We start from the raw sequence: 24,254 nt of genomic DNA, 5'->3' as shown, positions 1-24,254 counted from the left end.
GCTGACTGCTCATTTCTGCAAAGGGTGGGGGAGTTTCTGATACACCAAACTAATGGGCACACGGGGAGGCAGCATGGAGGCCGCTCAGATGGCGGGGGGCCATTTCCACCAGCCGGAAATACGTCTCCTGCCTTAAGAAGTCACCGAGAGTCCTCAGGGGACCCGCTACGCCTCAGGGAGCAAATGTGCTTCCATAAGCAAAAATGGACCCAACGTCAGAAGATCTGTCATTTTTCTCCTTCTCCAAGTCAACCCCCAGGAGACAACTGTGCCGTTCACACCCACTCCAGTGCTGGGGTCCAAGGGCCCTGGGGAACGGGAGAAGCGGGGTACAGGAAAGGAGCGTGGGGCTCACAGGGGATCCTCTGTGTGTCCTGCCTGCATGGACTTGCCCTGAACGTGGCCTCCGAGCCTGTGACTCCAGCGATCTCTCGTTTTCCCGCCGTCCCAACTCACCTCTGCAGAACCCGCACAGGGTGGCGGGAGCGCTGCTCCAGCCTCACAGACAAAGCCCGGCAGCTCGTCATGTCACTCAACTCCTGCAAAGCTGTGACCACACCGGCTCCTTCTTCCTGGTTTTGCACTGTCGTTTATAGTGGGTTGAATGACAGCCCCCAAACTGATATGGCCGCATGCTGAGCCCTGGAACCGGTCCGTGTTGACTTACATCACAGAAGGTGTGATTGAGCTAAAGACACTGAGAGGAGGGGCTTCTCCTGGATGGTACAGGTGGGCCCTACACGCAACCCTCTGTGTCCGTGTAAGAGACACCTGAGCAGAAGGCAGTGTGAGGCCAGGCAGAGGCTGGGGTGCTGCAGCCGTGAGCCAGTGAATCTGCAGCCACTAGGGGCTAACGGCAGGAAGGGAAGCAGCTGCAATAGACACTGCATGGCCCCCAGACCCCAAAATACTTCCTGTTGGAGCCTTTACAGGGGAAGTGTAGCTCCTGCTGTTATAGGAGGAAGGGTGGCTGGAGCCCATGCATATTCCCAACCCCATTTCCCCAGGCTTTGGAGCATTAAGGATGACTTGGGGTCTTCTTATGATTAGACGTCTGGGCAGGTGGTCTGTCCCACTTGCTGATGAGCTCTTCATGGGCCCACATACATGCCTTTCAAAAGCAAACATGTGGTCGGTCTGAAGACGGCTGTAAGTGTCCGCAATTCTCCAATCCATTAAGTACAGATTATTTTCTATCTAGAGCGATGGGAAACCAACCTGATGAAAGTGTCAGCTCTGCCATCGCACGCCTTGGAGCAGAACTAAGCCAGTGCAATCCCCCTGAACAAATAAACACCTTCAAGCGTCTTGCACTGACCAGGATATACGAGTCTTTTAAGTTTGTCAGTCGTTAATTAGATCCTCTGGGGAAAACTGTGCTCTGCCTCTGCGTGATTTATGGCTGTGATTTGGGACGGGGGATCCCATGTGATTGTTTCGAGGCCATTCTGAAACTCATCCTCTCCAAAAACCACTCTTCAATTTGTGGTTTTTCCCTGGGATTTTTCTAAGAAGATAAAGCTAAATTCTTCATCATACCACCCAACATGAGTTATGGTCTCCGTCTCATTCAGCACCCTCCCCAATTTATCACCATTAAACGTGGTCTAAAGGGGCTTAATTTAGGTAATAGATTCCTGTGCTTCAGAATCTGCTCCTCTGTGGTTTGAAGTTTCCGGTGCCACAGAAAGAAACAGGCTGTCCCTGAACCAGGTAGACTGCTTTCCAAGTAAAGTCTCCAGAGTCTGAGGTGACTTCCCACAAAGTGAGACAGATGCACGGAGCTAACACCAGCCGCCTGCGATGTACGAGTGCATTTTACGAGTGTGTGACAGAGGGAGGGCGTCAGGCAGGAATCCCTCTCCATTCTCTGGGAAAAAGCAGTTTGGGCCAAGAAGCCTGTACTAACTCTGCTTTTTTCAGGCTTCTGTTACCATAAATCCACGGCTAAGGGGGAGATCTTGTTCTTGGATTAGTCGGCTGCAAATGTAGACATAATGAGACGCTTAAGAGCAGCAAAGGTTTGGATACGCACATGAGAGATGACAGGTGCTGACAAATGGCAGGCACGCTTGGGGAGAACGTACCTCTACTTGAGAAAAAGCTGTGTGGAAAGCAGCCTTAGTATTTGAGGAGGGAGACCCAGGGCAGCGTGTGAGGCACGAGGACGCCAGGACGTCCACTTGGCCTGTTTCCTGATAACTCGTCCATCTGAGTGTCCTCGTTCCCAGTCTTTCTAGTCACCTCCAGAGATTTCTTTTCCTTTCAAAGATACACTATTTCTGTATACAAAGGTAATGTGTGTTTATTGCAGAGTGAGTGTTTATTCAGAGAGTACGGAAAGTTACAAAAAACAAAGAACATAGAGCGTCAAACCCGCAAACAGCATAATTGTGTGAACATTTCACCTTTTGCCTCTTCTGCTTGTTCCCTGTGTACAAATAGATACCTGGGTAGAGACGCGCACGGGTCCCAACGTGACGCTTTGTGCTTCTTAGGACCTAACGCTTTATCTGAACAGCGTTTCATGGGAGCGATTCCTAATCACTACGTGTAGGTTCCTACGATCACTTTTGAATGGTGACATGGCGTATTGCGGGAATGGACCCCAATTTATGTGATCAGTGGCTTGTTGGGGAACCTTCAGGATGGTCCCAAGTTTCTTGTTTGTACCATTGGTTTTCGTAAGGGAGCCACGATGAGCCCTGAGGTACATGTGCCGCTGGGGACGCGGTCCCATCCTTCTTCTCTCACCAACAGGTTAGCGAGGTGCTTGCTGTGGTTGCCGGCGCCCCTCCTGGCCCCACCGCCTCTGCAGGGCCTGTTGCTTCTGTCATGTGAGGGGAGCTCCCAGCAGGCCCGTCCCTGTCCCTCTCACTTGCCCAAGTCTTCAGCATACGCCCCTCTATTTCCGGGCATATTGGTGGGTTCTGGCCTCTTTGGTTCACCTCCCATTTCGCTCTGCTGCCTCCTAAAGCCTCCATTATGCTCCCCGTTCCCCAAGGAGATGCCCCCTCGGGGTGGCGATTTCCCCTTTGGTTTTCCGTTCTAGATTCTAACGGGGGAGAGTAACAGTTGGTGATTTAGGCTGGAACCATGGCCTGAGCGCGTGTTGACGGGAAGCGCGTAGGTCTCAAAGCCAACACGCAGAGTGTTGTTTGGCCTGATTTTAGAAAGCAAAGGGAGAACTGCAGAAAGAGGTGCTTGAAAAGTGATGCAAATGCAATCGTGGAAGCTGTGTAATGGGGACACGGGGATCATTGACGCAGTCACCCTCCTTTTTTGTTTTTTTGTTTTTTTTGTTTTGTTTTTTTTTAATTTTCCGTGGTAAAAAGTTATCCCAAACTTAATCCACATAAACCTAGCTGTGAGAATGTGAGTGTGGTAATAGGTGTAAGAACAATTCTACTTTAAAAAAACACATCCAGAACATTAAGTTTTGAATTGCATCTTAAAACACGTGAACGTTAATTTCTGTTCCCCGTGCCATCGTAAATTATTACAAGTCTACATTGTAAGTTCCGTTTCCTCCCCTTGCTGGAAGGTTATCAGTCTGTGGGGAGAAGCGCATTCAGCCATCAGTCCAGGAGACCGAGAATCTTCCAGCCGCTGTTTCTTGCAGAGGGGGAGAGACCATACACTTCACGTTGGTATCCCAGACAGAGCCAGGGGGAGAGAGAGAAGGATGAAGGGAGAGACAGAGGGACGACCGGGGTCAGGGACACAGGTGTCGCCTCCTCCCTTGCAAACTGTTCTCACAATGAGGTCATTAAAATGCTCCTGCTTTACAGCAAGTCCACGTGACTGCACTGAGGCTGTCACAGGGACTTATTGCTGAGATGGTTCGAGCAGAGCGAGTACAGGGGAACCTCAGGCTGGGCCTCCCCAAGCTGCTGCCCCCGGCCCCCTCCCCCACCGAGTGCTGTAACTGCCTGAAGGATGGTTTGCAGTGGGACTGCGGTGACCAGAGTGGGCCGTGGCCCTGGCGACCACATTCCAGAGCCACGTTGTGAGCTGATGTCCATACGTCAGGCAGCTGGAAGCCAGGAAAGTGGAGGCTGAAGGGTGGCCCATGGCTCCCGAGCGCCCACCCCTCCCTCCTCTGTGCTCATCAGTGGCCTCGACACTGCCCGCCTCTGACTTCCCCAAACTGCACAGTAGTTTTCACTCACCTCGCAGAAGATCCCCTCCCACACTGCCTGCTGGGAGCCCCAGTTGTTCCAAAGATGGTCTTCAGGTATGCGCCTGCATTATTTGGAGGGAAGGTGGGAACGAGGTGCATGGAGGAGGTGGGAAGCAACCCTCCCCGTACCTGATGTGATGAGGCCTTTTCATCCAAAAGGAAGGTGGATTGCCAGCCAGGCACCGGGCGTCTGACATGCAATTATGGCCACACACCTGCAGCTGGCCCCAGGTGCAGGGTCTGCAGGTGCAAACCTGGAGTCCAGCGCAGCCCCTTAAAACACCGCACTCTGAAGGAGCTAGGGGTCCCCGTCAGAGCAGGGGCCTGCGGGCGGGGAGGCTGCCTGAGAAGCTCGCGCCTGGCTGTGCTTTCTCCATCCAGGGAGACCGGCCGTGCTGAGACATCACACGTCCTCCTCTGGGTCATTTCTGTGCTGCCGTCGTTCTCTCCTGCCCCCCAGGAGTGTATGGGGTGGGGGGTATTTGTTTCCTGGGGGATTTTCTGAACATCTTACTCTAAGAGCAGCTGTGCTGGTCCGTCAGGTCCTCTGGGCATCTCACTTGTGACGCTCGACACCCCCCACCCCCGTTTCAGTATTCGTTCTGCCACGTCCATCCTGGGGCATTACCCAAAGGTGCCTTGAGACACACACACAGCCTCTATCTGTCCCCACCAGTGTCTGACTGCTGTCATTCCAGCCGCCTTCCAGCTCACCTGCAACCTCAGAAGACCCTGACCGCTCTCTCCAGCATGCGCTGTCTATCCCACTCTCACTCCCTCCCCGTCACTGAGCCGCCACTGTACCTTTCCCTCTGTCCCTTTTCTCATTTTGCCTTGCGTTAGTGGTAATTGTGCACTTCTCTCACCCAACTTAGTAACAATGAAATGAGTAGATTGGATCCTCGATGCAACCCTGCACGTTAGTTACTCTCATTATCCGCCTTTTGCAGACAGGAACCCAGGTCATACAAGGTCCCCAGGGTGGTCACCGGGACTTGCACACACGCCATTTGGCTCCTGACCACCCCCTAGGGCGTTGCAGGCAGGCGTGTGCAGTTAGCTGTCTTGAGTGACATGTGACCCGCCTCCCCCACCCAGAGCCGAGCCCCCAGGAATGGGCGGAGATGGAGCCCCCCCCCCCCCCCCGACACTAGAGTGGTGTTCCCGGAAAGTCCCTTCAGAAGGGGAGGCGATTTTGAGAACTGGCACGAGTGGCCTGAGAGTGGAATGCCCAGACGGAGCACGTCACTGCCCAGGACCCAACAGTGGCTCTGGAACTGAGCCCAGGCTCTCAGCCAACCCGAGGCCCCCGTCCTCACCCTGGGGGTTTGTGTAGCTCTCGTGAACTGCGTGCTGATTTGTGTCAGCCCCACGTGAGTCCCAGCTGTCACCAGGAATAAGTGTCACCAAGCTGGGAAGGGCAGGGGTGAGGCTGGATATTTGCTAAAGATTTTGTTTTCCTGAAATTCGTCAAAAATGAGATGCCCTCGTGACTGCCGACAACAGGAAGACCGGGTGTCACACGATTATTAGATTTTGTTTATGAGAGAAGCACCTGGGTTTTCTAAGAGCTGTCACTGTGCCGATGTAAAGTGACAAAGCTGCCCTTCCATGTCCACCCAGAGACGCCGGGAAGGAAAGTAAGAGCGACGACCCTTCCACCAGGAATTTAAAAACCATAATGACGTGATCGACAGAGAGGACACTCCTGGTTTCCAACTCCTCGGACCTGCTTCTCATGTTTGAGAAAATGCAATTTTCTGTGTGGAAAAGGAGCTGGGAGGGTATATGTCCAACTACTGTCTTTCCCCGAAAATAAGACCCAGCCAGACCATCAGCTCAATGCGTCTTTTGAAGCAAAAATTAAGACGCAGTCTTATTTTAATAATATAATATAATATAATATAATATAATATAATTAATATAATATAATGCCTGGTCTTATACTAATTTTTGCTCCAAAAGATGCATTAGAGCTGATGGTCCAGCTGGGTCTTATTTTTGGAGAAACACAGTAGTACTAACAGTGGGGGTTATGTGTGGCTCTTGTTTCTTCCTCTTTAAAAAAACAATCTGTACATGTTAAACTCAACACTGTACTTTCCAAAAGTTCTGATGGGAATATAAACATACATGTATAAACAGACATTCACGGGCACATCCAGTGCGTGTGGGTTGGGGGGACCCCTCTATTTCTACTCCAGGGCGTCCTTGTGCCCAGGAGGGGCTGGTGCACGCACGCACTGCCCAGCTTGCAAACTTGTTTGTCCCACTGGCAACTATTCCACAGGCACATCATGGGTCAGGTGCTTATTTGGCTGCCTGTCAGCATTTGGTGACACCTCCAAATCCTTTGATGACCTTCTGATTCAGTGGAGTGGCGTCATTACCCAGATATCTCACCCCCTCTGACCACAGCTGCAGCAGGAGGCCTGTTCTGTGCCAGTCGCAAGGTCCCTGTCCAGAATCCAAGCTACAGGCAGAGAAAACACGTGACAGGAAAGGTTAGAGCACGTCTGTTCCGGCAGGGTCTCCTGGACAGAGCGGCTGGTTAGCTGCTGCCGGGGACAGGCTTGGGAGCAGAAGGCTGCGGGCCTGGCTGAGTTTTCTTGGTGCTTGCAAGTTCCTTCCCACACGATGGTGATGATGACAGTGATGGTTACGACGGTGGTGAGGATGAACGTGGCACGGTCATGGTGATAACGGTGATTTTCTATCTGTCCAGCCAATAGTGGCCTGTGACCTCACCAGAGTGAACGATTCTATCACCTGTCAAAGAAGAAGAAACGGGTAGACTCAGGCCGGAAGGAAACGGAGCACATACAGGACTTGGAGTCAAGGATTCGTTCCAGGAAGACAGAAAATTACAGACTCACAGCAGGTGTGCTCGCGAACACGCTGGATTCCAGCGCCATTCCTAAGAACACACGGTGGCAGACCCCTGCCCCCTTGGGTGCCTGAGCGGACAGGACAGAGGCTGTCCTTGCATTGTGTGCAGGTCTACAGTGGGTGTCCTTGCTACTGGAAAGAAGCCAGCAGCCAGGGCTCGGAGGAGGTTTGGGGGGTGGGGGGCTTCTGAGAGGTCCTTCCAGAGCTGCCGGGCTCGATTTACTGGTTTACTGTTTGTGTACATTTCTCGGAGCTGATATAGGGAAGGTCATTTGTTCTCCTTTGTTGCAGACGTCACCTCACAGCGTGTCCTCCTTCCAAGTCGGGTGGGACTCTCCGGGCTGCATGAATCCAGGCCTCACCGAACGCACGTGGGGCTGTTTGGGGGATTAAAAAAGAAATGCATCTCTTTATGGAAATGGAAATTAAAGAAACTGCACAAAAATTAGTACATAACAGGAAACAAAACCCTCCTCCCTGAGGGTTACAGCAAAGTGAGGTTAGTATGTATTACAATGATTTAATTGCATTGGTGGTTAAACATTGCTTGAAATACACACATCATTTTTTTTGGAGATGGGGAAAATGGGAGAAAGTCTGTTACTAGGACAATGACTGAATTAAAATGTCCATTTTTTTTCTATGGAGGACCACGTGCAATTCAAATAAAAGAAAGACATCTGAGTATTAACATGGATAGATCTTTAAACACCATGTAGAGTAAAAGGGGGGATTGTCAGATTGATTCAGATTGATTAGAGTCAGTATTTGTCTATAGGAATAGACAGATGTATATAAAGGTGTTTTTAAAGCTTAGAAAAATACACAGAGACTTTAGTTTTATTTGGAAGATTCTCTATTTTTTGTGCAGGAGAATTTATTCATCTGACTTGTGTAAGTAATTTTTTAAATACCAAACTTGAACCTGAGGGAACTATCTTAGAAAATGACCCTCTGCTCCTCTCTAAAGTAAGGGGGCGTTTGCCAGTCCAAGCACGTGATGTGGCTAAGCCCCTCGGGACTTCTGTGACATGACAGACACACTGAGGAGAGAAACCAGCATCCAGGGAAGAAGGCTAAGGAGCCGGCCCTGAGTGAAACAGAGACAACAGGAAAAGGTCTCAATTGCGCCCCCCCCCCCCAAAGGAGAGTCCCTGGTCTCTGTCTCCTCCTGACTCTGCTGTTGCCCCACGTCCATCTAAAGGAACCTTTCCAACCTGCAATTCCCTACGAACTTGGCAGGTGAACGCACCAGCTGAAACATCACTGCCTCCTCCAGGACCCTTTCCAACCTGCTAACATCCTAATGGATGGCGTGTGTTACCAACTGAATCGCGCCCCTGCCCCAATTCATGTGCTGAAGCCCAAGCTCCCGATGGGATTGTGTTTGGATGCAAGGCCTTTAGGAGGTGATTGAGGCTAAATGAGGCCATGAAAACGGGGCCCTAATCTAGCAGGATGTATGTCCTGGTAGAAAAGAGAGACATTGTGTATATAAATACCACCTTTTCTTTATCCATCATCTATCGAAGGACATTCTGGTTGTTTCCATGTCTTGGCCACCGTAAACAAAGCTGCAATGAACATTGGAGCACATGTGTCTTTATGGATAAATGTTTTCAGAGTTTTGGGGTAGATACCCAGGACAGGGATTGCTGGGTCATATGGTAATTCTATTTGTAATTTTTTGAGGAACCTCCACACTCTCTTCCATAGCGGCTGCACCAGTCTGCATTCCCACCAACAGTGTATGAGGGTTCCTTTTTCTCCACAGCCTCTCCAACACTTGTTACTATTTGTCTTGTTGACGATAGCCATTCTGACTGGGGTGAGGTGATATCTCATTGTGGTTTTGATTTGCATTTCTCTGATGATTAGTGATGTTGAGCATTTTTTCATATGTCTGTTTGCCATTTGTATGTCCTCTTTGGAGAAATGTCTATTAAGCTCCTGGGTGGTGAGCACACAATGTGATATATAGACGATGTAATACAGAATTGTACACTTGAAACCTATGTAACTTTACTAACCATTGTCCTCCCAATAAATTTTAATTAAAAAAGAAAGAAAAGAGAGACAGCAGTTACGCATGGGCAGAGCAAAGGCCTGTGAGGACACAGTGGGAGGTGGCCCTCTGCAGCCAAGGAGAGTCGCGTCACATACATTCTAATGTGACGTACACGGAGCGCAGAGGTTTTCCTGATGAGAAGAGGTCTGGGGACACACGGACACGGCTACACAACAGCGTGAATGTCCTCAGTGCCAACGAACGGTGACTTTAAACGGGTGAAGATGGTAAATTGTATGTTATATGTGTTTTCACAGTTTAAAAATGTTGGCTAAACTATCAAAAGATACAGATCGATGGAACAAGAGCTATTGCAGCATTCTGGATGAACGGAGTATATGGCTTAGCAGTCAAGTTAACGGAGGGGGCGTCTGTACATAAACAGTGATGGGATAAATCCAGCATTTGAGAAAAAAGAAAAGTATTTCAAAATATCATTCTTTACATCAAACAAATCCGGATGCATTAACATTTACATGTAAGAAAGAATGAGCAAAGTGCTAGAAGAAAATTTAGTTCCATAGTACGCAATTTTGCTGAAAGGAAAAAAATTTCTAGGCATGAAGCTAGAACTCCTAAATACTGAATACAGATAGATTTTATAAAATAACATTGTATAAGACACACACAAAAAACTATACAAATTGGGAACATATTTGCATCGTACATGACAAAGGGTTCATGCCCTTAGCATAGCAATCTCCTTAATATATGTTTGTCCAACAGAAAAATGGGCAGTGATCTCAAGCATTTGTTTTACAAAAGAGGAAACAAATGTAACCTATCTATCAAAATTAATCAAGGAAATGTAACTTCAAGCAAAGTAAGGAAACCCTTTTCACTCACCAGCCTGGGAAAGTTAAATATGAATGACAATGATAAACTGGTCTTCTGCGAATGTGGTTTTTAATACATTATCGAAATTTTAAAACATGCATCTATTTAAATAATTACACTGTCCACAGCCAGAGAAAGGTAAAAACTATGTGGAGATTAAGAGTGACAAATGGAAACCATCTGAAAGAGCATGTGATATTTTGATCCAAGGGTTCTGAAGTCCCCGAAGAATTTTTGCCAAGACAAAATTCCTTTTGCTACACGTGGTTTGTCCCCAGAAGCTCGTGTCTGTTTACTCAACATGTGCCGAAGAAGAATCAGAAAAAGGCCCTTTCGTGCTTCTTTTCGTAGGGATTTCCTCTGAGGCATGCAGCATGTGTGTGTGACACCTTCCCTGTGTACACACACCCTCTCCCACCACATTCCCATGAAACAAACTTAAATTATATGAGATCTGACAATTAGGTTCGCGAACCCATCCTAGAAAAAGTGCTACACACATTACTGAATATCACCACGGTCACCTTCGAAGCACTCCCCTTGGGAAGCTATGCACTGATGCCAGTGCCTAGTCCACCCTTCAAAGCAGTTTTGGAACTCTTTTTCTGGAATGGCCATCAGAACTGTCGTCGTATTACCCTTGATGTCCTGAATGTCATCAAAATGTCTTCCTTTCAATATTTCCTTTATCTTTGGGTAAAGAAAGAAGTTATTGGGGGGCCAGATCAGGTGAGTAGGGAGGGTGTTCAATGCAGTTATTTGTTTACTGGCTAAAAACTCCCTCATAGACAGTGCCATGTGAGCTGGTGCGTTGTCGTGATGCAAGAGCCATGAATTGTTGGCAAAAAGTTCAGGTCGTTTTCATCTAACTTTTCCAGCAGGCTATTCTGCACTTCCAAATAGTAACTTGGTTAAGTGTTTGTCTAGTTGCTACAAATTCATAATGAACAATCCTTCTGATACCAAAAACAGCAACGTTGTTGCAACAAGTTCGCAAACTTGATTGTCACGTCTCCATACCTGCTGCACCATCGTTAAACGGTGTCGGGAGTAATCTTTCCAGTTTGCTTTTGTTGGTTTTCGCTATTGCTTCTCTATTCTCTATTTAATTTGTTTCCACTCTAATCTTGGTCCTGTCCTTCTCCTGGCTTTGTGGTTAGTCTGCTCTGTGTTTTGTAGTTTCTTAAGGTGGAAGGCGAGGTTATTGATTGAAGCTCTTTCTCTTTTAAAGACTGGTAAGAGATTCTTTAGCTGTATCCCAGAGATTTGGCCTGTTGTGTTTTTGTTTTCATTCACTTCAAAGTATTTTCTAATTCCCTTTGTAAGTTTGTCTTTGACCCTTTGGTTACATAAAAGTGTGTGGTTTAATTTCCAAGTATTTGTGAATTTCCCAAATTTCCTTTCACTATTAATTTTCATTAACTCCACTGTGGCCAGAGAGCCTATTATGAATTATTACAATCCTTTAAAATGCATTATACATGAGCTTGAAAAGAATGTGCTTTCTGCTTCTGTTGGGTAAAATGCTCTGTCGATTTATGCGCCGTCTGGATGGTTTATAGTGTTGAAAACCCAGTTCTGTTTCCTCACTGGTCTTCTGCCTACTTGAGCTATCTGCTATTGAAAGTGTGGTATTGAAATCTCCAACTATTGCTGAATTGTGTATTTCTGGCTTCAATCCCGTCTGTCCTTCATGTATTTGGAGGCTCTATTGTTAAGTGGAAATATGTGTATAATCACTGTGTCTCTGGTGGTTTGACCCTTTTGGCCTTGGAAAATATACCTCTGTCTCCAGTAACAATTTTATGCATTGAAGTGGATTCTGCCCGATACTAGTAGAGACACTCCAGTTCTCTTTTGATTACTGTGTGCGTGTTATATAATATGCATCCTTTTACTTCCAGTCGTTTTATGTGTTTGAATCTAAAGTGTTTCCTGTAGGCAGCAGATATTGGATCACGGTTTGTACAGGTTTTATCTATTCAGCCTTTTCACTTGGATTTAAGCGTTTAATCCATTTAAGGTAGAATTTACGTCTGGCCTTTTGTTGTTTTCTATGTCTTGTGTCTTTTTACTCTTTTGTGCCATCATTAGTGCCTTCTTTAGAGCTAAATGTATATGTATTTCTTAGGGTGGTATTTTTTGAGGCGCCACCATACTGCCTTCCACAGAAGTCGTTCCATTTTACGTTCTTACCAACAAGGGTTTCAGTTTCATCACATCCTCACCAATACTCATTATTTTCTTTCTTTTTTAAAATAGCAGCCATCTCAGTGGGTCTGAGTGGGATCTCGCCGTAGCTTTGATTTGTATTTCCCTGAAGATTGTTGGTGTTGAACATCTTTTCATGGGCTTATTAGCCATTCGACTATCTTCTTTAGAGAAATGTCTATTCAAGTACTTTGCCTTTTCTGACTAGGGTTGTCTGTTTATTTGTCTGTTGCTGAGTTTTAGGAGTTCTCTATATAGTCTGGATAGTATTCTCCTATCAGGTATATAATTTGTAACTATTTTCTCCCATTCTGTGAACTGGCTTTTTACTCAGTTGATAGTGTCTTTTGATGCACAGGGTTTTTGTTTTTTGTTTTGTTTTGTTTTTAATTTTCATAAGGTCTAATTTGTCTATTTTTTCTTTTATAGTCTCTGCCTTTCGTGTCATATCCAAGAAGTCATTGCCAAATCCAAAGTCATGAAACTTTTCTCCTATGTTTTCTTCTAGGAGTCTTATAGTTTTAGAGTCTACATATTGGTCCTTGATCCATTTTGAGTTAAATTTTACATATGGCATTAGGTAAGGGTCCGATTTCATTTGCATGTGAATGTCCAGTTTTTCTGCACCGTTTGTTGAAAAGACTGTCCCTTTCCCCCATTGAATGGTCATGGTATCCTCGAAAGTCATGTGGTCATATATGTGACCAATAGGTTTATTTCTGGGCTCTCTGTTCTATTCCACAGTCTCTCTGTCCATGTTTGTGCCAGCACCATCCTGTTTTGGTGACTGCAGTTTTGTAGTAAGTTTTGAAATCAGGAATTGTGAATACACGAGTTTTGTTCTTTTTTTTCAAGATTGTTTTTTGCTAGTCATGTTCCCCTGAGGTTTCATACGAATTTTAGGGTGAAGTTTTGTTATTTCTTTAAAAATGCATCATTAGTGCAGCCGCTATGGAAGGCAGTGCGGAGGTTTCTCAAAAAATTACGAATAGAATTACCATATGACCCAGCAATCCCTCTCCTGGGTATCTACCCAAAAAATCTGAAAACATTTATCCATAAACACACATGTGCTCCAATGTTCATTGCAGCTTTGTTTACGGTGGCCAAGACATGGAAACAACCAAAATGTCCTTCGATAGATGAATGGATATAGGACTTGTGGTATATATACACAATGGAATACTATTCGGCGGTAAGAAAAGATGAAATAGGAACATTTGTGACAACATGGATGGATCTTGAGATTATTATGCTAAGTGAAATAAGTCAGACAGAAAAAGCAGAGAACCATATGATTTCACTGATATGTGGTGTATAAACCAAAAACAACAAGAGAACAAGACAAACAAATGAGAAACAGAAACTCATAGACACAGACAATAGTTTAGTGGTTGCCAGAGGGTCAGGGGGTGGGGGGGTGGGAGATGAGGGTAAAAGGGATCAAATATAGGGGATCAATAAACTAATTAAAAAATACATCATTGGGGTTGCATTGAATCTGTAGATCACTTTGATAGTACTGGCATTTTAACAAGATTCAGTTTCCCAATCCATGGACATGGGATGTGTTTTTGTTCATTTAGGCCATCTTTAGTCTCTTTCACACGGTTTGTAGTCTCATTTTACAAATCTTCCACTTTACTGGTTAAGTTAATCGCTAAGTAGTTTATTCTGTTTCATACCATTGTAAATGGAATGATTTTTGTAATTTCCTTTTCAGATTGTTTTCTGTTTATGCACAGAAATAAAACTGGTTTTTGAGTGTTGACTTTATATCCAACTACTTCACTTAATTTATTTATTAGTCCTAACAGTGCTAACAGTGTGTGTGTGTGTGTGTGTGTGTGTGTGTGTGTGTGTGTGTGTAAAATACTTAGGGTTTTCTACCTATAAGATTATGTCATCTGCAAACAGAGATCATGTTTCTTCCTCCTTTCCAGTTGGATGCCTTTCATTTCTTTTTGTTGCCTAATTGTTTTGGTTAGAACTTCCAGTACCATGTTGAATAGAAGAGATGACAGTGGGCGTCCTTACCTTGTTCCTGATCTTAGAGGAAAAGTTTTCATCTGTCACTATTGAGTATGATGTTTGCCGTGGTGTGTATATGACTTTTATTATATTGAGGTCGTTTCCTTCTAATCCCAGTTTGTTGAGTGTTTTGTTTTGTTTCTTTTTTAACCATATAAGCATGTTGAAATTTTGTCAAATGTTTTTTCTGCATCAGTTTTAATGACCATGTGGGTTTTTTTATTTCATTCTTTTAATGTGTTGTGTTACATTGATTGGTTTTCATATATTGACCCATTGTTGCATTTTAGGAATAAATCTCAGTCATTGTGTAAACGGCTTTAATACGCTACTGATTTAGGTTTGATGGTGTTTTGTTGAGTGTTTTTTGCATCAATGTCCATAGGGTGACATTGGTCTGTAATTTTATTTTTTTAGTATCTTTGCCAGGCTTTGACATCAGGGTGATGTTGTGCTCATGAAATGAGTTAGAAAGTATTCCCTCATCTTCAGTTTTTTTGGAAAAGTTTGAGAAGAATAGGGAGAAGGTTTTTAATTGTTTGGTAAAATTCACCAGTGAAAGCATCAGGTCCAAGGCTTCTATTTGCTGGGAGATTTTTGATTACGGATTCAATTTCCTCACCAGTTACAGGTCTATTCAGATTGTCTACTTCTTTGTGATTTAGTCTTGGTAGATCCTGTATTTCTAGGAATTTGTCCATTTCATCTAAGGTACCCAATTTGTTGGCCTACAATTGTTCATAGTTCTCTCATAATAATTTTTATTTATGTAGAATTGATAGTAATGCCTCTACATTTATTTCTGATTTTAGTAAATTAAAGCTCCTCTTTTTTAAAAAAAATCTTAGTCTAGCTAGCTCAAGATTTGTCAATTTTGTCGATCTTTGGTTTCATTGATTTTTCTCTAATTTTTTCATTTTCTACTTCATTTACCTTTTATCAAACATTTATTGTTCTTTTCCTCGTGCTAACTTTGGGTTTAGTGTGTTCTTCTTTTTCTGGTCTTTAAGTTGTAGAGTTAGGTTGCTAATTTGAGATCTTTCTTGTTTTTAATCTAAGCATTTATAGCTATAAACTTCCCCCTCACACTGCTTTGCTAAATCTCATAAGTTTCAGTATGTTTTGTTTTCATTTTCATTTGTTTCTAGGAATTGTCTAATATCTCTTGCGATTTCCTCTTTGATTGATTAAATTCCACAAATTTGTCCGTTTTCCAATTTTACTTCTGTTGTTGATTCCTCACTTCATCTCATTGTAGTCGGAGAAGAACTTCGTATGCGACTTATCTTTCAAGATCTACTTAAACTTAATTTTTGGCCTAACATATAATCTATACTGGACAATGTCCCATGAGCACTTGAGAAAAATGTGTATGTTGTTGTTGGGTGGTGTCTTCTTTACAGGTCTGTTAGAGTTAGTTGTTTTATTGTGTTAAATCCTCTGTTTCCTTACCTATGTTTCATCTGGTTGTGGTATCTATTATTGAAAGTGGAACTGTTGACGTCTCCAACTATTCTTGTGAACTGTGTTTCTCCTTTCAATTCCGTCCATTTTTCTGCATATAGTTTGCTGGTCTGTTATTGGGTGCATACATGTTTATCATTGATATATCTTCTTGCTGTATTGAAACGCACCTCACCTGGTCCCACCTAGACTTCACTCCCATGCCTGTGCCCTTTCGGACAGGCCACCTGACTCAAGAAAGTCAGATATCCAAAAGGGTTTGGCCATCACCACCCAGGACCACCCCTTTGGGTTCTGAGGATGAATCCTGGTCCTCGCGCTGGACAGGAAGTAGAAGCAAAAGCTCAGCAACCTGCCAGGAACCACAGGTTTGTCTCCAGCACGAGAGGGTCAGCCTGCCACTGTTAACAATGCCTGGCTCACAAACACTGCACATGGCTCTTCATCTACAAAACGCCACCGCAAATATCACCCCAGTGACTTCGATGTTTGTGTGTTTTGCTGAAAATTGTATCTTTTCTAAGAGATTGCTACCTAAATGAGAATGCTCTGGAGGTCCTAAAACGGAAATAAAAGGATGGGTCTGTCAGCTCCAGTGTCTCTTTTAAGGAAGACACACGAGCTGCTCCATACTGCCTGCTCCCCCCCTCTCTCTCCCTCTCTCTCTCTCTCTCTCTCTCTCTCTCTCTCTCTCTCTCTCTCTCTCTCTCTCCATCTCTCTCTCTCCATCTCTCTTCCTCTCCCTCAGCCCCTCTCCTCCCCCCCATTGTTTCTAGTGCTCAAATTCTCAAAAAATCTTCAAATCTGAGGAATCAGCCCAGAGAGATCCAGGCTGTGCATTCTACACAGAGACAGCGGCACATGTACATATTTTAAGGGGAATGAGCCACAAGTGTCCTCAAGGAGGACATGGTGGGCTTTCAGCTTTCTAAGGCAACATCGCCTCTTCCTACCAGTGCTTCACAATAGCCCCATGAAAACTGGACGGTGACAAGAAAGAAAGGAAACAGAACACTGGCTCTGTGGCTAATCCTCTTATGAGCCACTGACAGCAAGGGAAGGTGGGATAACCACTGCAGAGAAGACCTGCCAGGCTCTCACCACAGGGAAGCTGCCAGCCTTTGCTTTCCCCAAAGATGGGCAGAGCCCTAGGAGGGAACCCCCTGTGATGGGCTTTGTGTGCCAATCCCGTGCTGTGGGAAAGGCAGGCCGGCTTGACCTGCCCCTCCCCGCACAGGCGCTGCACTGAGTTCCACGCCGCAGGTTAGGGAACAATGGGGGTTCTGTTCCTGTGTTGGAGGCAGACAGTCTGTGGGCACTACCCACGAAATGTTTCCCTTTTGTGCAGGCCCCAGAGAATGCGGCACACACTGTGGGTTGGGAAGCAGGTCTAGAGGGTTTGGGAAGCTGATAAGCCCCCCCCATTTGCATACTCACACATTTACTGGGTGGAGCCTTCTTTACCATTATCATTTGTCGTTTCCACAACCCAACAGCTTAGATGGATGATGAACTGGAAACTGCAGGAGTTTGGGTATTTTTTAATGGTGTGTTTTTGTTACTATTTTATTTTTGGCTCAATAACCCGGACTGGCCCCTGAGCTCCTCCCTGAGTCTTGTTTCTTCTGCTGAGCTCCCCGACCGTCCCTCGTCATGTCCACCTTCACAGGTCGTGTCGCGAATCGCACAACCTGCGACACCCTTCTCTGCTGGGTCCTTCACACCCTTTCTCCTCCCTCCCTGGGCGACTTTGCTCACATGGGTCTTCCCTCCAGAAAATGCCCCCCTCCACCACCCCATCCACCTGCCATTCCTCCAGGTCCAGGTCCAGCCGCTCTAACCAACCCCCCTGCCCACATCTATTCTCCTCCAGCCCCGTCCTGAATGACTCAGCACCAGAGTCGTGGTCCCCAGGGGCCCTCTCCTCCCAGGACGTGACCCTGATGCAGTGGAGGTACCTGGGGAGGAGACTTCTGACGTTGCCCTCGAGCTGACAGGCATCAGTCAGCGGCGTCCGCCACCCGGGGAACAGCAGCCCAGTGCCCAGTACCATGGGCACCGTGTTCAAATGGTCTCAGGAGCCATTTCATTCACGGTAAGTTGGTCACACGGTGCTGTACACGGAGGGTGTCAAAAATGTGTGCACACTTTAAGAAAGGAAAGAACTGTATTAAAACTGTGCTCGTGGTAACCACTTTGAGCACCTCTTGTAACAAGATTGGCATTCATCTTTGGTTATAGGTCTATGTTGAGTGTTACAATGTTAATACAGTTTTTTCCTTTCTTAAAATGTGTACACTTTTTTGGGGCACCCTCTGTACTTTTTCTCCTTTATATCTATCTAACTCATCAACCTCAACTTAGATTAATTAGTCTGAATTTAAAGCTGAACTATGAGATTCACATTCACACACATCTGGGGAGCACAGATCAGCCGGACGCCTACTGACCGTGACGTGGACAATCGGACACCCAGACACGAAGCCATTTTCCACTCTAGGCTTTGAGCTCTCTGCCGTGTAAACCTTCCTCTTGTACCATATCACGTTTCATTATCAAACTTCTAGCCAATTTTCTGTAAAATCACAAACTAAATCAAGAGAGAATAAGCATGTACACTTGCTTCAGCTGTTCTGGTAATATATGAATTAAAGTTGTCCTTTGAGCACTGGACTGAAGCCAGCAACACCAAGTAGGCAATGACATTTGATTTTGTTGTGTTGTTTTTTTAATATAGTACAATACAATGCAACTGATTCCATGCTCTAGTTAAAGGATGGTTTTAGGGGAATCATAATAATAGACCAATACATTCTCCAGCCTTTCCGGAACTGCGACTGTGGTTCGTGAAAATGCGACTCATGATGATGAATTAAATATTGAAACCAGTGTAAGGTTTAATCAGATTTATAGGGCAGCTGTTTAATTTACTGCCCACCGCACATCCCTTTACAGATAACTTCTGGCCTGCTGCACACGTGATAAGGCAGTGCCACGTCTTTCAGTTGTCTCACCCTGCCTGGGATGAAAACTGAACTTGCTGACACTTAATTCTAGAATTTGTGTCCCTTTCTCTCTTTCTTCTTCCCTTCAACGGGGCTACGTTGTAATTCTGTCATGACTCTGTGGGCTCACGTTTGGAAGCTGGAAGCATTCTTCAAGAGAGGGCCTCTGGGACGGACTTACCTTGAACCTTTCTGGGTGGCAGGAGGGTAAGCGGTCGGTCATCAAAGGCACATCAGGGGAACAATGTCAGAGAAACGAGAGCTTAGCCCCTTCCTGGGGCCCTTCAAGCCTCTGTTCATGAACCGTATTACCATCAAATTCACTTTCATTTCAAATTTTCTCCGTAGCAGGTCCATCCATCATGGCCCAGGTGGGTACAGGAGTGGCGACCTCAGGGTTCTCTCCATGGGGAACTGACTGACAATGTTCGCTTGACATCATCCTATTATTAAGATGGTTGTGAAACACTGGTGTCTCCTGGCTGGGTTTTCCATCAAGGACACATTCTTATCAGCTTGATGACTCCCAGGGCTGCTGGGAGAGGGTTCCTAGGAGAGGCTGACCAGCACTGGGGGCCTCCTTGGCAAGCCCAGGGCGAGCTCGGCGGTGGGGCACTCATGGGTGAGGGGCCGTTTCCGGCCAGCCAGGCAGGGGCTGCCGGTGTGAGAGCGCAGAGGCTGGCGCTCCTGTCCGTCTCCACATGCTCGGCGCTCAGAGCATAGCTGGCAAGCGCTAGGCCCCACGTGTTTCTTGTGGAGCAGATAGAGGAGACGACAGAGAGACAGAAGAAGAGCAGGTCCCTCCTCCTTCCACGGGCCCCCGGGAAGCCCTACAAAGACAGAGGGGAGGGGAGGAGCCTGGGGAAGCAGGGTGGCCGCGCTGGGGGCCCCAGCTCTGCTCCCAGGGCACAGCAAGTCCTCTCAGCCTGGCTCACTGGGACCACCTGGGACATCGGTGAAACGTCCTGCCTGGGTCCACTCAGGCCAGTGGAATCAGAATCCTCAGTAAAGGTCAATGCCGAGAGGACCCCGGTGCGAAGGAGGGAACAGAATGGGGGGGGCTTTTTGCAAGAATGAGGACAGGACACAAACAGCAGGGAATTCTGCCTCCTCTGGGCCTCGCACTCCCCGAATTTGAAGGGCAGGAGAAGCGGGAAGGTCAGACTCTCCCAGCAATGCGTCCCTGCTGAAGACTCAGGGAGAAGATGGGGTCTGGGAGGCATTTGTCACCGGGCCATCCCTCCTTGGTCACTCTCTCACTCAAACCCTGAGCTCCTGCTATGTGCTGGCCCTGCGATGGCCCTGGGCCATCAGTGAGCACAGACCCCGCACACTTGGCGCTGACGATCCTGTGAGGGAAACACACGTGGAACAAGTGATGACACATGACGCGTGTTCCAGAGGGAACGCTAATGGGGGCTCAGCCTCCACGTAAACTGAGCCGGACACCAAAGGGAAGAGCGGGTGACAGGCCAGTAGGAAGGCCCAGAGAGGCGGGCACAGCCTTGAGTGACAGCTCACCCTGCTCTGGAAGACTGACAGGAACCTGTCCCACCATGGCAGGGCCCAGAGAGGCCACGGTCTCCGCGGGGCTGCAGGGTTGGTGGGGAGGGTCCAGGAAGCTCATGGCTGGTATATGGGCTGCGGGAGAGGCCAGGTCAGGTCCCTCTGGAGCGGAGGGAGGAGGCGCAGGAAGACGGGTGGGGTGGCGTGGAAAGGAGCAAAGGGGCCCTGGGGCAGGAATGGGCTGAGCCCGGCCCAGAAGCCAGCCCCTCCCTCTGCATCGCTCAGCACCCCAAGGCCTCCTGTGCTGGGCGCACTTCCTGTGTGCTGCGCGGTCCGGCTCTACCCCACCCATGTCACAGATGCTCTCGAGGTTTGTTCTGGAGCAGCAGGGGCTTGGCAGGATCAGGGTACTAAGTACAGGGTTGGCTGTTGACGAGCAACTGGCTCCCTTCCAGGAGCCGGGAAATGTCACTCGTTCTTGTTTTGGTTTGTTTTTGTTCTTGTGTTTGTTCCTCTTAAGAAAGGGATGCTGTTCGAGGAAACTTGCTCTTTCTTTTTCCAGTTAGGATGTAGCCTCATGATTTCAGCACAGCCTCTGGAGCCATGGGTAACAAAAACACGAGCGCCTCTAGGTGGGGCCAGCGCTGGGGTACATTTCCTGCTCTAGAGCCCCTGAGATCAGATGTCAGACCAGGCCGCCCGTCTCCAGCAGAGACCCCAACCACAGCTCAGCGCTTACTCCTGCCCCACGCTGCTCCCCACCTCCCTTTCTCTTTAGTGCCCAGGAGGCAGTGCCAAGATACGCAGGCCTGGAATCTGGACCCTTCCTAGCATCTTTGGCTGTGTGACCTCGGACAGATCTGTCAAACACCCTTACTTGCTATTTGCACAATGTTTTGTAGCCCCCCAACTATTGCATATACCCTGCTTCCCTGATTATCACAATCGCCCTGCAGAGCAAGTAAAGTGGGTGGCACAACCCCCAAATCCAGACGGTCACATGACCATAGGCCCCCACTTTGCAGAGCCGGGCATCCGACTCAGTCCTCCAACTGTGAGGCCAGGACCCCCCCCACCTCCCGTCCATCCTACGTCCAGGGCCACCTCCATGCACGAAATCACAGCCCCCTCAGGGGAGGTTGTAAGAGGGCGAGTGCACAGCAACGAAGAGCAGGGCAAAGATGCAAACCATGACGGCGACGCTCTGAGGCCTCTGGACGCGAGACCGCGGGAACCCACAGGCTGCATCTCCTCTCCTCCCTCGGGTTCTCGCCCCTGAGAAACGTCCTCACGGTGCTCTCCACAGCAGAGCTGCTGGAAATTATATAAATGATCAGCTTGCAATGACAAAAACGTCTTTGGCACCTGCTTCTCTGCTAAGCTCCCTGGGGAAAAAAAAATACCTTAAAGCAAAGGATCCAAATTTGGGTAATTATCCAAGAAGCCAAAGGGTGTCCTCTGGCAGATCCACCTCCGACACGTAAAGGAGGCCGAGCAGGAGTCAATCAGCCCTCTGTCCCCTTGTCGTCTCTCCTCTCTGCCCACTTCCGCGTGGCTGGACGTCTCGGTGTTTCTGTCAGGACTGGCCCTAACTCAGCTCGTTAAGAACACGACTCTAATGAGGCCCCAGACGGACATCTCATCCTGGCCTCGGCCGGCAGCTCTGAGCGAGCAAACCTGGACCTAGATCACCCCTCCTCCCCTGCTCTGCTCCCCTCCCCTTCTCACCCCTTCTCTGCTCCCTCTCCACCCCCTCCCCCCACCCACAGCATTAACAGTTTCTTCCGCACCCCCATCCCACAATCATCCATCACGATATGTTTACTGAGGGCCGTATATGGTCCTTCCAATCACCCTTTATTGTTGATGTAATTGTATCTATTGTACAGACAAGCTTCTGTCCAGGTCACATCACCTCGAAGCAGATGAGTCTACATTCAAACCCTGTCTCCACACCTACCCAGTTTTGCAACTGCTGGAATCCACCACTGCAAGGGGTGGAGTGCACACCCTGGGCTGGTTCAGGAAAGGGAAACACCTCCCACCAGGACCTGGCCTGAGAAAGGTTGGTGATTGTGGGGACGGAGTCCCAGAGAGCAGTTTCCAGGCTCTGGGCCTCACGTGGGAAGGTGCTGGCTCGGGTAGTGGATGGCCGTCAGCTGTGACTAGTTGGCCATCATCTGTTACCGGTTAGCCATTAGCCATTGATGTAACTGCCGTGGCTGAGCTAGCAAGCGCGGATTGCAGTTAGCAAGTGAGGTTGGTTGGCAGAGAAGTGGATGGCAAGTTACAGATCGTGTGGCTCCTGCTTCCTGCGTCTCCAACCCAGCCGCCAGCGAGACTATAGTGGTGTGACTCCCCCATCTATAGCTCCGTGGGTGTTCCTTTTTGGCCTCACCATATCCTGAGTTCTTATGTGGGGAGTGGGACCAGAGACCCCGCATGACACCCCACATGACATAGGCAATTAGCTACTAGACTAACACACATTTCTAGAAGGACACACTGAAACAAACACTCGTAATGGGGGCTTTCGTTCCTGAGGGAGAAGGGTTTTAGGCGGCCAGGGCACCAGCTTTTGCACTGGTTCTTCCTATGCCTTTGTCTTCCCAGCCATGGGAAGACATGGCTTTACTACTTTGAGATTGTGATAAGTAGGCAACAGGATTCTGAACTATTTATTGTGTTTTCCTCTGTCACAATAAAACAGCAGTAAACCAGCCTCCTAAAGTTATTTTCTTCATTTTGGTTTTTAACTAATGCTTATTCTTTTTTTTATTTTTATTTTTATTACTAATGCTTTTTCCTATCCAGACTCCCCTTGTGAATCGGCCTACAAGGGAAGCTGGGAGTGTGGTCCTGCTGGGACGGTGGCCCGGTGGCCCCACTGCCACTCTTGCCCCATAACGTCTGCTCAGAGAGGGAGGGGAAGGCCAGCGGCAACTGCCGGACCCCCACCTTTGAGCTCCCTGGAAGCAATCCAGTATGTGGGGGCTCTCCGTGGCTTTACTGGCCCCATCCTGACTCAAAGCCACATTTACTATGGAGACATGAGGGCAAGTGGCCAGCATTTTAAAGCCAAGACACTCACTTTGTCAATCTGTGAACTCACATCTCCAAATGACCCACATTTTCACCGTGTCCAGAAGTTCCAGATAGACCCATTTTTACATTCATCTTGATGGTCAGTGTGGTTTTTCAAGCAATCTCTGTCAATTGCCGAATGGAGGCTTCTACAATGAGAAAAAAAAAATCTTTAAAGGAAAGGAAAAGTGTTCAGAGATGAGCAAAGGGAGACAGATGACTCAGGAAAAGCGGACCCACGAGTCCCCATCTGTCACACCTCCCAGCATCGCCGCTTCCCAGAAGGCATGTTAGAGGCAGACACACGCTGACTGCAATCGTTTTGTGTGTTTCCTGCGGAAAGTGTGGGGTTCGCAAAGGAAAGGGGTGTTCCCGGCACAATCGTGTGAGTGCTGTCAGAAAGGCCTCATCACTGTTTAATTTACAGGTCAAAACATCGCCTCCAAGTTAAACATGCTTTGCAGGCTGGAGACATTAAGATGGTTTTTTGTTTGTTTGTTTGTTTGTTTTGTTTTTTTTGCTTGTTTTCTAACTTTTATTATTATTATTATTTTTATTAGTTTCCGGTGCACAAAACAATGTAATAGTTAAAGATGTTTTTCATCAATGAGAATTGACAGCATGGCCTGGTGCCGAGCACAGCTTCATTCAATGATTCTGGGCAATGGCCTCGGCCCCGGCCATGAGCCCATCACCAGGAGAAAGGTTTCCTTGGCTCAGATGAAGGTCAGACGACCCAGGAACAGGGGCCGAGGTCCTGAAGTTTTGAAAAGCTCAGCGTGACGAGACTAGGGATTTTGTGTTGCAAAGACGTCAGTAGGAGGCAGAGAGATGAGGTCTGGTGTCTCCAGTCTGAGGAGCGTGGCTATTTGAGAAGATAAATGTAACTGCAGCTGTTGTTCTGCCCTGAAGACAAGCTGACGCCCTGCAGAACCATCCCCTGCCCTTTTCTGCTTGTGGGCCCCACTCAGCATGG

This window comes from Rhinolophus sinicus, chromosome 13 (genome assembly GCF_057876585.1).
Source record: "Rhinolophus sinicus isolate RSI-liver-muscle chromosome 13, RSI-T2T, whole genome shotgun sequence".
Classification (NCBI taxonomy): Eukaryota; Metazoa; Chordata; class Mammalia; order Chiroptera; family Rhinolophidae; genus Rhinolophus; species Rhinolophus sinicus.
This window is presented reverse-complemented; position numbering follows the sequence as displayed.